The sequence below is a fragment of the Monodon monoceros genome, unplaced genomic scaffold (assembly GCF_005190385.1).
Source record: "Monodon monoceros isolate NGI ecotype Baffin Bay Population unplaced genomic scaffold, NGI_Narwhal_1 Super_Scaffold_16, whole genome shotgun sequence".
In the NCBI taxonomy this organism is placed as follows: domain Eukaryota; kingdom Metazoa; phylum Chordata; class Mammalia; order Artiodactyla; family Monodontidae; genus Monodon; species Monodon monoceros.
This window is the reverse complement of record NW_021703772.1, coordinates 74,677,908-74,695,585: the sequence shown is the minus strand read 5'-3', so window position 1 is coordinate 74,695,585 and position 17,678 is coordinate 74,677,908. Positions and strand designations below refer to the sequence as shown.

Genomic DNA, 17,678 nt, shown 5'->3' with positions numbered 1-17,678 from the left:
ATTGAAGGAAAAGGAAACTCCGAGAATCTGACTTTTATGGTTTAGGTATCCCATTACTGCTACACCAAATCACCACTAATTTAGTCACTTAAAATAATTGAAATGTATTATCTTATAGTGCTGAAATGTCACACCAAGCTACAATTAAGGTGCTGGCAAGACTACCTTCTTTCCGGAGGCTCTAGGGAAGAATCTGTTCCTTCGGAAGCCTTTTCCAGCTTCTATAAGCTACCCATTATACTAGGCTTACAGCCCCCTTCCTCCGTCTTCAAAGCCAGCAACAACAGTTCAAGTCCTTCTCATGCTGCCATTCCTTTGGCTATCTCACCTTATTTTCCTCTTCCACTTCTAAGGACATCTGTGACACATTGGGTCTACCCAGATAATTCAGGAAAATCTCCCCATCTCAAAATCATCTGATTAGCAACCTATCAGCAACTTTAATTCCCCTTTGCCATGTCAAGTAACACATTCACCGATTCCAGGGATTAGGGCTTGGACATCTTTGGGAAACCATTATTCTGCCTACAGCAGTTTCTTAACATTTGTTATTCCCTGGCTTTAACAATCTGGCTAGATTCTCCTCTCTCTTTCTCCTTATACTTCTCTAGCCATAGCACTTCACAGCATTTATACTCATCTTCATACAGACGACCACTTGAAATTCTAAATCTGGTTCTAGCTGGGTACAATATAAAAATGCCCTCAGCAATTCTCTAGATCAGATGGAATTAATCCTGATGATGGCCATTCTCTCCTGATGACTCAGTATCCCAGGAGCCTTGTACTTCCCTATGACTTCCATCTCCATCCTAATACCTGAACTGTTGTCCAATACTTCTGAAAGCTAGTCTATCCAGTTTGGGTCTTCTGTGACTCAACTTGTTCCACCACTACCTTTTCCCTAAAAATAACCATTCTCAGAATAACTACACTAAAGAAAATATCACATCTTTCTTGAAAATACCAAGTCTTACTCAACTGTATACTCCCTTAACAGCTAGTATAGAGATTTGCATAGACTAAGCACTCAAAAAGTTTATTAAATGAATGAAGAAATAATTTTTAAATGAATCAAATTATGTTTAATATTTCCTTAGCTCCCTTGTTTGGAAGAGCTCTAAGTCTTTATAATTTTTTTATGCCCCCCAAATTGCATAAACTTCATGGCATGTCTCATGTACAAAATAGAAAGGAATTATTAGCAAATTTATTTAAATATTTTTAAAATAAGATACTAACTACATCTTACAAGACCCCTAATGCAAAATACAGATGAAAGTTCACAAATGTTGGCTGTGAACTTCATGATTTTTAATTTCTATTCCAATCTAATCCAGGCCAAAAGGGATCTTAAAATCTACCAATAATACATACAAAATTTTAAAATGTAATACACTTGAGTTTTTAATTACATTTTTTAGTCTTCACATATTATAATCCCAGGCTGTCTGAGGAATATAGTGTGGTACTTGGTTTATAAACAAGAGATTGCAACTCAAGGATTTTTTTTTTTTTTTTTTTTGCAGTACGCGGGCCTCTCACTGTTGTGGCCTCTCCCACTGCGGAGCACAGGCTCCGGACGCGCAGGCTCAGCGGCCATGGCTCACGGGCCTAGCCGCTCCGCGGCATGTGGGATCTTCCCGGACCGGGGCATGAACCCGTGTCCCCTGCATCGGCAGGCGAACTCTCAACCACTGCGCCACCAGGGAAGCCCAAGGATATTTTCTTAACCAAACCTTGTGATACCTCCCTCATTCAATCATGAACATGAGTTCTCTGATCCAAACAATACTGAAGTTGTAATTCTGATTAATATGTAGAATAAGTTCTGTACGTCTCCCCTTGTTACTAATTTAGATTTGTGAGAATAAATCTCAATATGTTCTGTTATTCATGGATTTCCTAAGAACAAGCTAAGCTTTAAAACCATGATGTCTTAGCATAGTATAAAAGGAAAACTAAGTTTTACTTAAAAAATAGATAAAGCAAATGTTTACTATAGTGGAATATTCTCACTATCTCTTATCTGTAACTACAATAATCTGGACAAGAGTTATGTAAACGTAGAGCTACTGCTTGGCCATTTGTTACCTCCTTTAAGAATGCTCTCCCAATCCTTGGCTCAAAGCTTCTTGCCCCCAAGCAATGAGCCTTTTGTGTTCTTCAAAGCTTCTTTAAGTTATCTTCTGCTCTGTACCTGTTTCTCTCCCTTTCCTCCATTAAAGCTCGCTTGTTTCTTCCTGTGTCATTTAGCTGGGTGGCTAGCTGACCTGATAACTTAAGTGGTGCCAGTATGATAATAGTGGTTATGGTTTACTAGATTAGGTTTCACATAGAATGCAACTATATTATTTAAGCACTCAATGTCATAGCCTCAATATGTTATTAATTATGAATTTTTCAGATATTGGGTCAGACCGGTAGTGGAGGAAAGCAGGACTTCGTCATATCATCGTGCAATGAGCTGCTTACTCAAGGCCAGCTGTAATTACAAAATTGTAGTCCCATTCTTGCATGACTATTGAATAGAGACCTTAGAAGCATACCAAAAGCATTCCATTTGTTCTTATTTTAAGGATCCTTAGAAAAATATAATGTACAACACAGTAACTAGGACACCTAAATCCTCTTATTAACCAACAGCAAATGAGTTAATTCTGAATTGCTGTTTCCTGCTGTATGTCAGAGCCCTCCATGTATTGTTACGTAAATGTTGGGATTCCATTTCCTTTCTTTAGTGTATCTTTTGAATGAAAGTTTAAATAATATTCTCCATAATTCATTAATTGATTAAATTCTTCTTCTACAACAAGTACTTGGTAATTCATAACAGATAGATCTACAAAGCCACCACCTTTGGACTTAAGCCTAGATGAAGATAACGTAGCCAGAGAGAGTAAGCACACAAAGGTGAGCACTCTTTGCTTTGTACCAAAAGTAGGAATTTTTAATTTCTGAAGTTAGAAGTTTTCCTATGGTCTTGGAAAACTCATTAAACAGTTTCATCCAATTTTATGGAACTCACAATATATTGGAAATGTCATATAAATGACAGTATAAAGTATTTTTTTAAGTTCAGAGTCCAGTTAAATACCTTTGAAAAAGTGAGCATATGCAAAATAAGAGAGACAACATTGTAAGAATGATAGGAAAATAATTTGCATACCATACAATTAACCATTATTTTCTCCTTGATTCCAAAAATCCAGTATGTCTTTAAGAAATAAAATTAGTAAAATGTTGACAATTATTTAAATCCTATGGGCACATAGGATTCATTAAATTAGTCTCTCTAATTTTGTGTATGTTTAAAATTTTTATAACAAAGCATTTAAACAAATAGAAAAAGAATAAGAAGTTACTAGGTTACAGTGATTAAAATGTTTCAGAAGAGGGGATTTCAGTAGGTATCAATGACAGTTCATTGACTCTTCTCTGAATTAGTAGGAAAATTTTTATCTACTTAGCTTACAGGATACTCATCTTTGGTGAAAGAATTGGTGGGTAACAAGAGGAAATATCAACCAAACCTGGGAAAGTAAGCCAAGGAAAGATTTGAGCTGAAATAACATAACTGAAATTCTCTTGTTATAATACAATCCTGATAACATATTTTCAAGGTTAGTGAAATAACTGGCCAGCTTCCATTCTTATAGGACTAAATAAGACAGGTATAATTCTATAGCAGAAACAAAGAAGAGAGTGAGAGAAAAGAAGGAAACCTGAAGGTTTAGAAAAGAAATGAATGTTAGGAAGCTGAAAGAATGTGAAAGCTGTGATGCAGTTAAAAAACACGTATCCCAAATGGCCAAATGGACATAGGGGTTGAGGATGTTGAATGAAATATAAAAGGCCCTGGGATAGGCATCAATGATTAAATAAGCATTTATGTCTAGTATCCCATCTCCGGCATCTCTTTCTATCTCCCTCTGCAAGTAGACAGAAATCCATTAGTAAGACTGCTCAATTCCTGAAATCAGGAGCATTAGGATGGTTTGATAGTGCACAGATTATATAGCCAGATATACTTACTAGCTATATGATCTTTCCTTACTATAAAGCAGAGATGAGTATTATTGTTATTATTATAATTATTATATTACACTGCTCAATGATATGATAAAGTGATGGTTGAACAGTCCTTAGCCACTCAGATTACCTGGAAAACTTCAAAGAAGAAAATAGCCCAGACTTGTAATCTCCTGGAATTCAAAATTTACCCCTAACTTTTAATACTCTTAAATCCAGATAATTATTACCTGCCAAAGAAAAGCTAGGACATGGAAGTTGTTAACTTTCACGACCATTTTTTCCTATATTCAAACAGGCATGGAATTTATAACTCTAGAAAATGAGACATCTAATCTTATTTCTTCATCTCTAGAGAACTCAGTATAAAATAAACTGGAAAAAGGAGGGAGAATTTTTTTTAACATCTTTATTGGAGTATAATTGCTTTACAATGGTGTGTTAGTTTCTGCTGTATAACAAAGTGAATCAGCTGTACATATACATACATCCCCACCTAACCTCCCTATCCCACGGCTCTAGGTGAACACAAAGCACTGAACTGATCTCCCTGTACTATGTGGCTGCTTCCCACTAGCTATTCATTTTACATTTGGTAGTGTATATATGTCAATGCCACTCTCTCATTTTGTCCCAGCTTACCCTTCCCCCTCCCCGTGTCCTCAAGTCCGTTCTCTATGTCTGCATCTTTATTCCTGTCCTGCTACTTTTTTCAACCAGTTCATTTGTGCCATGATTTAACATAGCTTGAAGGTAAAGTAATGGCCTAGCAAGGAAGAATTTCACCTGCTTCTCACAGCTTTAGCCTCAGGGCAGTGAAATATCCATAAATGGAAAAGAAAGAGAAAATTAATCAGCCATTTAGCTGAAAAATAAAGAACAATGGAGTGATGGTGTGATATGGTAGAAACATCACTGGATAAGATGTTTGGCAAATGTGTTGGAGATCCCCTATGCCTCTAAGAACAAGACCTTACAAAGTCACCCAACTGCTCCAAACCTGTTTGATTATCTGTCTCTTACTGGGATTGGATTATATTAGCTCCAAGGTTGCAGTGCTAAAATTACTCAAATCAATCACCACCATTCTCTTTCAATAAGTTAGATGCCTCTGTAAAGTCCCTCCACTCTTCAGTAACATTTTTGCTTCAGACCACATTCTTGGTCTAATATTTTATAAATACCTCAGAGGAATGTCACAAAAAGACTAAGTTTTTAAAAAGATATTTTACAAAGTCTCCCACTATATTCTTGTGAATAATATAGACATGCAAAAGAGAAAATGATATAGTTAGATAGATTTATATCTTTTCTAACAAATACACTGAAGAATGAAGACTGACTCATTAATTACTTCATCAGCTACTTTAACATTAATAGATTCCAGTCTCTCTAAATGGCAGTTTACAGTAGTATTTCAGAGCATTTCTGATCTTGTCTCTGTTCTACCCAACACTTTATTATTAAACTTCATATAGATAAGTTGGTATATTCAACAAATATGGAAATTTGCTGGAACTGGAAGGCCCAATGAAGATATTTTACAAAGAAAATTTAAAACACATATCGACAGACTAAATCAAAGTGAAATTTAATAAAGTCTGTTAAATTTCAGATTTAAATTCTATGATGTTACAACTTATGAAGTTAAAAAAGAAAAAAAAAGCACGAAACAGGTTAGGGAAGGAATGGCTTTCAAAAAGTTAATGTAAAGAAAGCTGACTTGTTTTCATTGGCTGCCTGCTCAGTTTGAGGCAACCTGTGGGTAAGGTGGGTAAGCAGACAACACCTCTTCAGGCTGCACAGACAGAAGTGCAGTGACTAAAACCAGGTGGGTGATGAGCCTATTATACTCTGTGTTGCTTATACTTCAACTAAAGCCTCACAATCAGTTCTTCACACTCTCATAGGGAAATTGACCATCAAAAGATATTCAGAGAAGAACGCGAGGGCGGGAAAGAATCTGAAAAATATTAAGTATGAGGAACAGCTGAATGAACCAAAGTTGTTAACTCTGGGTGAGAGAAAAATATTTAACTATTTTAAATACTGGCTAGATGTGAAGAGAGAGAAACATAGAGAGGGAAAGACAGAGGATGAAACCTAAGATTTCGTAAAACACACCAACTTGTCTATTCATTTAGCAAATATTTATCGAGGACCCAATATGTGGCAGGCCTTATACCAATTGCTAAATATTCTGAAAGAATAGATACAGTTTCTACCCTCAAAGACATTTACCGTCTTACAAAAGAAACACAAGTAAAGAAGTAATTGCAGTAAGATTGATTTAGTGCTACGAGAGCACACAAGAGACATGCCTAATCTAGCACTGGATGGACCTGAGAAGATTTCCCGAATATGTCTGAGCCTGGCACGGAGCCATTTATGGCACCTCATATATTCATCTCACTTCATGCAGCTATAATGAACAGGATGAAAATCCTTGGTTAAGAGTTATATGGAGATATTTTGGGCTAATGTAAAAGAAATATTTTCAAATTTGTAGTTGTCCAAGATTAGAATGGTTGCCATAAGGAGGGTGTGTCTCTTGTGATTAGAAGAGTTTAAAAAGAGAATTTGTTAATTCTCCTTACTATTCCACTTACTAGGCTGCATTATACGCTATTTCTCCTGGCTTTAACCGCTTACTTACTTCTACGTTAACACTTGCACTGCATTGCAATCTGTCTCCTTCACTGGATTCTGAATTCTTTCTATACCCCCAAATCACTAGGCTTGTAAAACCTGGCAGGATAATAGATTCTAACTTGCTTACCTTCATATCCCCAATGTTATTTGATATAGTACTTACTGTAAGGTGAATTAATATTCTGAGTAGATGATTAGACTTAGTCAGTGAACCCAAAATACATGTCATTCACATCAGAATCACCTGAGGAGCTCTTTTTAAAATACAGAATACCAAGAACCCCATTAAAAAATCTGATTTGATAAACTTGAGATGAAATCAAGGAATCTCTATTTTTAAAAAGCTCCCCAAAGTTGTTTATGGCCAGGCTTGAGAATCACTGGACTCAATGACTTCTAAGATCTTTTCAAGATTCTATTATTTCCTCAGTTTCCATTGCCATTAAAACATACTTCGATGCAATCTACTTCTTTAGCATATCTAACATACTTATCCTGTTGTCTAGGCAGTCTGATCTCTGGTAATGAATATTTCCCAATTGCATTTTAAAGGAGCCACTTCTCTTATTTAAATTCTGCAACATGGATTGTACCACTGATTAATTCTTCGCACTACAGGTAAGACACTTTGGCCAATTACAAAAAGAAACATGGACCCAGATTGCTTTGGGACTCCTGAAAAATCAAGCAAATTGGTCAGTTAAAACAAGATGGTGGTCAGGGCTTCCCTGGTGGTGCAGTGGTTCAGAGTCCGCCTGCCGATGCAGGGGACAAGGGTTCGTGCCCCGGTCCGGAAAGATCCCACGTGCCGCGGAGCGGCTGGGCCCGTGAGCCATGGCCGCTGAGCCTGCGCATCCGGAACCTGTGCTCCGCAACGGGAGAGGCCACAACAGTGAGAGGCCCGCATACCAAAAAAAAAACAGATAGTGGTCTTAGGTTTATTCTGCTTCTTATTCTCATGGTTGTTTTTTATTTCTTTGTTGCTTATGGAAATATATCAGCAGAGGAACTACGACCTCATCTATACATGTATGTATAAAGAGGCAAACATTTCCACTACATAGTTTGGGCTGCTGTGAGACTGCAGAGTATATGGTCGAATGCAGTGCTGGCCTGACAGAAAGCATTAACGACTGTATTATTTTCCTATTGCACTGAAACAAACAGCCACAAACTTAATGATGTAAAACAATACAAATGGATTATCTTACAGTTCTGTAGATTAGGAGTCTAACGTACGTCTCATTGGGCTAAAGTCAAGGTGTCAACAGGGCTACATTCCTTTTTAGAGGGTCTGGGCAGATCTCTTTCCTTGCCTTTTTCAGCTTCTAGAAGCCACCCAAATTTCTTGGCTTGTGGGCCCCCTCCTCCATCTTCAAAGCATCTCTCTGACTATTCTTCCTTAGTCACATCTCCCTCTGACCACAGTCAGGAAAGTTTCTCCACTTTTAAAGAATTATGTGATTAGGTTAGACCCACCCAGATAATCCAGAATAATCTTGCCATCCCAAGGTCCTAAACCTTAATCACAGCAGCAAAGTCCTTTTTGCCATTTAAGATAACAGAGTCACAGCTTCTGGGGATTAGGACATGGATGTCTTTAGGGAGTCATTATTCTTCCTACCACAGTGTCCAAACAGGTGGCATTTTCCTGCCAGTTCCCCTATATGCAAACTGTAACATTCATACCATATATTCTTGGATGAAATATTTTAGACTGGTATAAACTAAATATGAGAGTTATTGCATTCTGAATTTTCCAGTGTTTGGTTTGGCTAATTAAGGTGCTCATTTCACTTATTTTTATATTCTGGACCATATTATTGAATGGCTGACCAACAAGTTAGTACTTGATAAAACACTGCCCTACCTTCAAGCATCTTAACAAATTAGCTTTAAGTATGTGGGTACTTAGAGTTGTACAGACATTGTACAGTGTAAATCACACAATTATTGTAAGTAGAAATTATTTAAGATTCATACTTCTTCTACACTGTATTCCCAAAACTAAATTGGAATCATTAATGAGTACAGCATATGCTCCATGAATGGAGTATTCATCAGCTGAAATTTTTATTTTCCCTGTACATGAAAATGTCATGAGAAGACTTTCACATCTCTACTTTTCACTCACTGTTGAGCATATTAGAAACATAAAATAGCAAACCCTTAGAGATTTAAGTATAAGCCCAGATTATCCATCTTCCTTTTTTTTTTTAATAAATAAATTTATATATTTATTTATTTTTGGCTGCGTTGGGTCTTCGTTACTGTGCGCGGGCTTTCTCTAGTTGCTGCAAGTGGGGGGCTACGCTTTGTTTTGGTGTGTGGGCTTCTCATTGTGGTGGCTTCTCTTATTGTGGAGCATGGGCTCTAGGCACGCAGGCTTCAGTAGTTGTGGCACGTGGGCTTAGTAGTTGTGGCTCCCAGGCTCTAGAGCACAGGCTCAGTAGTTGTGGTGCACGGGCTTAGTTGCTCCGCCACATGTGGGATCTTGTCGGACCAGGGCTCAAACCCGTGACTCCTGCACTGGCAGGCAGATTCCTAACCACCATGCAACCAGGGAAGTCCCTATCCATCTTCTAAAATATGAATTATCATATTATATTTTAGCTACTATCTAGCACAGAATGAAACAACATATTGGATATTTGTTGAGATTCCCTCTGCTTCTGATTACTCACAGCTAAGAGATGTAATTTTCTCCCAATAGTAATTGTATGGAAATAACTGATTTTGTTTAAAATATCAGAAAATTTGAGTTGGTTTAAAGAAACCAAGAATTCATTGGCTCAACAGAATAGGCACAATAGGGTGCACACTTTCAGATGATATTAGCATGGGTTCAAGTTCTTTTCCTCTGCTTTATCAGTGTTGGTTCAATGCTCAGTCAGCTTCTTTCCAGGTGCCCACAGGTCTGCTGGCAGCTTCAGCTTCAGCCTTCTCCCAGCAACCCCACAGGATAGAATGTAACTCTTTCCCAGTCATTCCAGCAAAAGTCCCTAGGTTAGCCCTGATAGGAAGATTTGGGCCATGTACCTTTCTCTGAACCAATCACTGAAACCATGATTGTAAATTGCACTCACAAATTGCACAGGAAGTACGTCAGCAGAAACACATGAGTAAAGAATGAGGGTTCGGGGAGGGGAGGAAAACTGGGATGCTGTGTCCAGGACAAGCAGAAATGGATTCTAGATGGGCCAAAAAATATTTGCATCTCACTGTGGGAGAGGGTCAACTCTGTTAATTCTGGTACCTCTGATCTGTTCATTAATTTATTCAACACATTAATTTATTACTATGTGCCAAGGGCTCTGCTGTATAGACTGAACTCTGTGGAACTTCTGGTTTCTCTAACTTCTCATTAAAATTTTAGCCAACTACTTTCCTTGTCCTAAGACAAGAGTTAAAAAGGATATCAGAAATCCCTGAGCTCTGATATTCATTACCTAATTTTGATTTACCCTCTTAGTTTCTGATTTCCTATATCTGTGTATGCCTATTGATACGAACTAATTCTGGATCCTCCTAAGCCCCTCTTGACTTTCTTGCCATGCCTGAGTTCCTATAATATAGCCGTGGAGCTATAGGATATTAATTTTCTAATTCATATCATGATGAATTAGAATATTAATATAATTTTAAAAAAAATCTACAGCATAATGCCAAGATAATTCTTTTTCCCCCCTCCCCTTCTTCTGCTACTCTTGAGGAGAACCATTTTCAATCAAAATTTCTTTTAATGAAAACTGCATCTGGTCTAAGAAACAGCTGCCAATTTCCAACCTGTTGTGAATATAAGAACTATATTTGAAAACCTCTTAAAATCAAGGTATAGATGCAAGAGGGAGGGGATTTGGGGATATATGTATACATATAGCTGATTCACTTTGTTATACAGCAGAAACTAACACAACATTGTAAATCAATTATACTCTAATAAAGATGTTTAAAAAAAAATCAAGGTATAGAATGAAAAGGTTGCCAGACATTTCTCTAAATAATAGCTCTGGCCCTTTTCTCAAGCTCACTAATGACCATGGCCTATTCTCCCCTGATTGGCCCAACTTCATTCAGATCTACCCCTGCACACTTCTGAGGTTTTACATTAACGTTAGCCTGGCATTATGCAAAGTCCATCAGATTCCTTAAAAAGCCAGAAAGGGAAAAGAGGTAATGTTAATATTGTCTCATGAACTCAAACGGCCCCAAAAGAAAGGATCTGTCTGCTCATTCTGTGTTTAACTATGGCACCAATTCTGAATCATCCTTCATTTAAGAGAACTCCATTTTATGTAATAATTCCCACTGATCCCTTCACTAAACCCCGGCCCCTACATTTCTGTTCTCCCGCTGTCCCCTCATCTTTCTGTTTCACCCTGATTCCTCTCTTCCTCCTCTTTTTTCTGATTTATTGTTCACTACTCACTCTCTTTCCTCTCTCGATTGCATGCCTGCCTACTGGTGGTCCTCTGTTTTATTCAGTGATTAATAAAACGTGAGCAAGAGAGTATTTATAAAGAATCTTTTATTTGCCACAGAATGAAATAGGATCTAAATCCAAGTCTGTCTGAGTCCTTATCTAGTGAAGAGACCAGAGTTTGAACCCAGATTTGTCTGATTTCAAAGTCCATGATCTCCTATCATGCCATTCTATCTTTAATCTAAAAATTCTTATTCACTCAGTCCACTGATTTCACATTTATAGTACATCAGACCTCCCTAGTCACTATCATACAACCCGTTTTATTTTTTTCAGAGTATGTGTTACTACATGAAATTATCGTTTTCCTTTACTGGTTTTCTTATGTATGGCCCATCCTCCTTCACTTAGGAGTCATTTCCTTACAATTAAGGACTTGTCTCATTCACCACCGTATCGCCACTACTCAGAAGAGCACCTGTCTCATGACGGTTTATCAAAATCTATTTCTTCAATAGATGAATTAATGTATAAGTGCTTTCTATATTTCAGCTCCACAAGTAAACATCCACAAGCATCATAGCAGAGTGTAGCATAGCATAACATCATAGAGCTCTATTGATGCAAAGAAAACCCCAAATTTTTAGTATTGGCATTTTCAAACATATAGTAGAAAGAATAACATGACGAAATCTATATAAACTCTTAAAAGATTCATTAACTGTTAACATTCTGCCATATTTGTTCTCTCCCATGCTCTTTCTCTCTAATTCCCACTTTGTAATATAAACACATCAAAAAAGACTATCAATTTATATTTAGAAGATAGAAAGGACTCTTGCCTTGCATCAACAAGTACAAGATGAGAAACCCAAGAGTACCCAATAGAAAAATAATTATCGGAAGAGATGAACAACTACGCTAACTCTCATACAGATGCAGATTTAAAACATGAGGCATCCCTTTATACCTACCACTTTGGCAAAACATTAGAAATGTCAGTGAGAATATGGAGAAGTAGGAACCTTGTGGATCACTGACAGGCATGGGGAGCGATGGGGCCCTATTGTCTGGCAGTGCTCAGAGTGCTGCAGGATGTGCATACCCTGTGACCCCCAGTCCTCCTAAGTACATGTCCCAGAGAAATAGGGGCAGAGATATAGAAGGACTGATGTATGATTGTGTTTATCACAGCAGTGTTTGTGGTAAAAGGAAGTTGGAAGCAACTCAGCTGCAATTTGCTAGGGAAATAAATAAATAAAGCATGGTAGATGTGCACTATGGAATATTATGCTCAGAGCAGAAGGACACATAGAACAATATGCATCAATCTTTGCATAGTGTGGAATAAGAAAGTCAGAAAAAAATGAGATTGTAATACACTGTCACTTACGTAAATTTAAAACATACAAACACAAGGCAACATGCTATATTTTTCAGATACAAATATATCCAAATGCAGTAGAGTGGGTTTCTATGGAGGGGTGGGGGGCAGGGAGAGGAAGATTGAAAATAAAAAGGAGAAATAAAATGAGAGTGGCGTCACAGGGATAGAAGATAATAGTATACCATGAATAGAGGCATGTGACTGGCCCAATTTTCTGTATATGATTTTTTAAAACTTTTTAATAAAACAAAGTAAAAGTAATAATGTCATAAAACTCTTCATTCATTTGAAAATGTTTGTCTCTTACTAACAGTATGCCATCAACAATGCACAAGGTTCATGGTGGTTGATCATCTCCCCATATAATTGTGTTTCTATTGGGTACCCGTTGGTTTCTCATTATGAATTCCAATGTTTATAGGTTCTCTGTATATGGACATGGTCAGATCAATAAGAATGTCACATTTTATGCTCACAAAACTGAATTAGAGAAAAGAAGGGAGCATCACAAATAATAGCATAAACTGATATCACATATACCTCTTGACCTGTGAGGCACTGAGAAAGACACAAGACCACCTGAATACGTTCTTGCAAAAATGACTAACCTGTATTTAATAACGAAGAAACAATCCGACTAATCTGATTTTGACATTCAACATGACAACAGGCCTGGACTTTTCAAAAATGTCAGTGTCATTAAAGACAATAAAAAGGTGAGAAGTTTGTTCTAGATCAGCGATTGGCAAACTATAGGCCAATGGATAAATGCAGCTTGTTTTTGTACAGCCCACAAGCAGACCATGGTTACATTTTTTAATTGTTGGGGAAAAATCAAAAGAAGAAGAATATTTCATGAACCATGAAATGTATATGAAATTCAAATTTCATAGTCCATAAATAAAGTTTTATTGGCACACAGCCACACTCATCAGGTTGTCAATGGCTCTTTTTGCTCTGTAATAGCAGAGCTAAGCAGTTGCAACAGAGACTATATGTGGCCCATAAAGCCTAAAATATTTGCTATCTGAGCCTTTAATAAAAAATTTGCCAACTCTTTCTCCAGATTAAAGGAAACTAAAGAAACATAACTTCAGGCAACGAATGAGACTTGGTTGACTCAGGGTAAAAGAAAAAACATTATTTGTACAACAAAATTTCAATATGGGTTGCATATTAGATTAATAGCATTGTATCAATGTTAAATGTCTCTGATCTGGTGCTTGTGTAGGAAAATTTCCTTGTTGTCAGTAAATATATGTTGAAATATTAGGGGTGCAGCTTCATGATGTCTGCAATATACTTTCAAAGGCATCAGAGGGAAAATTGTATGTGTTCGTGTATATGTATATGGAGAGAGAGATAACAAATACAATAAAATATAAACAATTAATGGATGTAGGCGAACGGTATATAGTTGTCCATTGTATTATTTTTTCACCTTCTTGACATTTTTCAAAATAAAAAATATTAAAAGAAAAAAAGGTAGACTGCTTTTTTTAAATAACCATTTTCTTTTGAGTTTGCAGGGAGACAGAATAAATATTTTCCTAAAATGCATCAGTTCACTCTCTTCCCTGAGGAAACACAATAAAAAGGATTTCCCAGCTCAGTTAAGAAATCTAGGGCCCCTCCTTAATTCCTCTCTTTCCCTTACCCACATGGAATCCACCTTCAAAACTCTACCTTCATAATATATCCAGAACCTGAGCTCCCCTCCACTGCCACCATCCCAGTTCAATCCACCATCATCCCTCACTTGATGCTGCAATAGTCTCCTTGCTGGTCTCTTCACCAAGTAGACTTTTACTCAGTGATCTTTTAATCCTATGAATGAGATTGTGTGATTTTCCTGTTCCACACTCTCCCATGGCTTCCATCACATTTAAATAAAATTCAAAATCCTTAGCATAACCTATAAGACGTGCACAATACAGCCCTTGCTCATCTCCCTGATAACATTTCCCACTCTTCTCTCTCCTTCAGATACGCAAAACATGCTCCCATCTCATGACCTTTATACTTTCTGTTGCCCTTGCCTGCTCCCAAATCTCTTCATGTCCAAAATCTTCACATCACTCAATACTCTGTCCAAATTTGTCTCCCCAAAGAGGACTGTCCTGCCCACTCTACCTAAAATAACCAAAACACTACCAGTAACTCTCTATTTCCTTAGCTTGATTTATTTTCCCCATAGTACGACGTTTACATTCCTGGTGTCTGGTGTTTGGCCTTTTCTAACGCTCACACATGAGAATGTTAACTCCATGAGGGAAAGAGAATTTTTTAATCATTTATTTTTATACTAGCATATAACCATATATTTTTTGAAGAATACCCAAAGACTTCATTCATTTAACTAATAGTTATGGAATACCTACTCTAGGAGGGGCACTGTTGTGGTTACTTGGTCCACATTAGTGAACAAAACAAAAATCTGTGCCGCCATGGAGCTTACACACTATCAGGGAAGAACATTCTAGAGTGTGTGGAAGGAGAGGGGTCACGGGGAGGATGCATGCATCCTTGTAATACTGGACACATATCGAAGGGACTCTCCAAACCCATCAGCAGGCAAAATGTGCACATTGCAACTCCATGAATGACTACATCAGCATTAAAGACAGGGGAGTCATTTACAAAGGAATGCAAGCTGCAGTTGGAAGGAAAGTTTGGAGAGAGAGCGGAAACGGAGGTTAGGAGGCCCAGAGCAAACAGTACTGGGATTGGGAGGCAAGAGAGACTACATTTTCTGGTGGTGGCAAAAATGACAGGAATATAATGGAATTAGCTGGTCTCAGGATTCCACCTGGGCCACTGATACGATGCTCCTTCCATTCCAACATAGACCGCTGTGGTGTGGGAAGCTGAATTTCATCAACAATTTGTGGTGCAGCCTGAATGGCCTTTGCACAAGTGTCTAGTAAGATAGTTGAAGAGTTGTCTTGTGTCTCAACAAAATCAAACCTATGGAGAATTTTATTATATGTAAATTATACCTCAATAAACCTAATATTTTTAGAAAATATGCCCATAGTGGAGACAGAAATCACAGTTGGGACAGGGTTCCAGATACCTTTTGGCATTCTTATCCATATCCTATATATTAAAATCGAAACAAATTGGTTATTTATTTCTGTTTATTTGCATTTTAAAACCTTTATGGCTAACAGTTTGCTTCCAGTGTAAAGAAGTTCAAGACTCCATAAGCTAGTGTTTCAGAGATTTCAGTGTCCCTGAGCGGGAGCTGCTTGGGGCAGGGGGGTTCACTTCTGAATTGGAAAAGATATAAAGACAGTCCTGCCTTACGATGGCTAGACTTTACGATTTTTTGACCACGATGGTGCCAAAGCAATATGCATTCACTAGAAGCTGAACTTTGAATTGTGAATTTTAATCTTTTCTTGGGCTACTGATACATAGTACGACACTCTCATGATGCTGGACAGTGGCAGCCACAGCTCCCAGCCAGCCATGCAATCACAAGGATAAACAATGGATACACTTACAAGCATTCGGTACCCATACAACTGTTCTTTTTCACTTTCAGTATTCAGTAAGTTACATGAGATATTCAGCACTTTTATTATAAAATAGGCTTTGTGTTAGATGATTTTGTTTTTTCAATTTGAAAGCAGTCACTGTTTATTAACTGACCAGATTACAAAAATAATCATGGTAGATACTTTAGTTCATCCTTCTTATAAGTCTGTTGATCTGGTCTTCTCTGTTGCCAGCATCTCCACCTTCTACAAAATGGGTAGTCTTTTTCTTCATTCCACCTCGTGGAGAAGACAATTTGAAGGGCCACAGGAAGTTGTTTACTTCTTTGAAACGTTTTCCAACAGTATAGATCTCATGAATCAGATCCTCCATGCAGATAATACCGTATTTGCCAAGAGATCGAGCAATCAACACATTATCCGTCAGGGCATTTCGCTTCTTGTTGATTTTGCCATAACCACACTTGTAGATCTAACCACACTCGTAGATCAATGCATTTACTGACTTCAGGTTTGGGCACCCCTATGCAATGTATGGTTCCACAGTTCTCAGCATGTTAACTGAAGCCTTGTTGAGCTTCACAAATGTGCCATTGAAAATCTGACAGAGGCGAAGAAGCTGCAACACCTTTCGAACCTTTGGGCTCACACCACTGATACCTCTGATCCTGATGACAAATGTCAATTTGGGTTCCGCGGGTACGTAGAAGTTGCCGGCTTTTCTTGCCATCCTAGCCATTCGAATTTCAGTTCTGTACATCTGCCGGTATTCCTTGTGATCGTGCTTAGCTTTTTCATAGATAAGCTTCCTCCTTGCCTTTCGAAGCATCTTCTGGGCAAATTTCTTTCTCAGGCGCTTGATCTTAAGCTCTGCGAAATTCTTTCGCTTTTTCTTAAGGGTTTCTGGCACAGCAGGAACCTTCTTTTTCTTCTCTTCAGCACCTTCCATGGTTCCAGCCGGGAAAGAGGCTGTGTTAGATGATTTTTACCCAACCACACACTAATGTAAGTGTTCTGAGCACTTTTAGGGTAGGCTGGGCTATGATGTTCAGTAGGTTCGGTGTATTAAATACATTTTTGATTGAATGGTATTTTCAGCTTACAATGGGTTTATAAAGACATAATGCCATTGTAAGTCTGGGAAGATGTGTAGTTAGTCTCTCCTTCCCTGGGGGTCTAACCTCCTTGTGTCCTGGGAGACAAATTCAGCCTGAAGCTGCTCAAGATCAATGCACTGTAAACGGTTGGATGTTACAAGTACTCAGCTGACATTACTGTCCTCATTCAGTTACAAATAGTATACCTGGACTTTGAGCAAAGATACCAACCTACCCCTTCCTGTTTCAATAATAACACCTCCTCTCTTATCTGTGGGCCCCAAGATTCTCAGATCTTACTCTGCCTCCCTCACCTCGGCAAGGGTTTCTACCCCACTTCCCTGGCCTGCTCAGTGGTGACAATCCCATCAATTTGTATCCTACTCCAAATCCTCACCCTACTCCCATTCCCTAGACAATTACAGTCTCTTAGCCCAGAGTTTCTCCTGGCCCTGAACCTGCACCACCACTAGAGACAAAAACAAGTAGAGAAGCTGAACAGAGAGCTGAAAGACCACTCTTGTGGGTGCTTGAAATTGGACTTATAGAATAACAACAATTTTTCCTCTGGTTTATTGAATCTC

At 38.0% G+C, this 17,678-nt stretch overlaps 1 pseudogene; it reads right to left on the bottom strand.

The window, feature by feature from the left end:
- Nucleotides 1–16,179: 16,179 nt before the first annotated feature.
- Nucleotides 16,180–16,946, bottom strand: LOC114897138 (annotated as a pseudogene).
- Between the last annotated feature and the right edge of the window lie 732 nt (nt 16,947–17,678).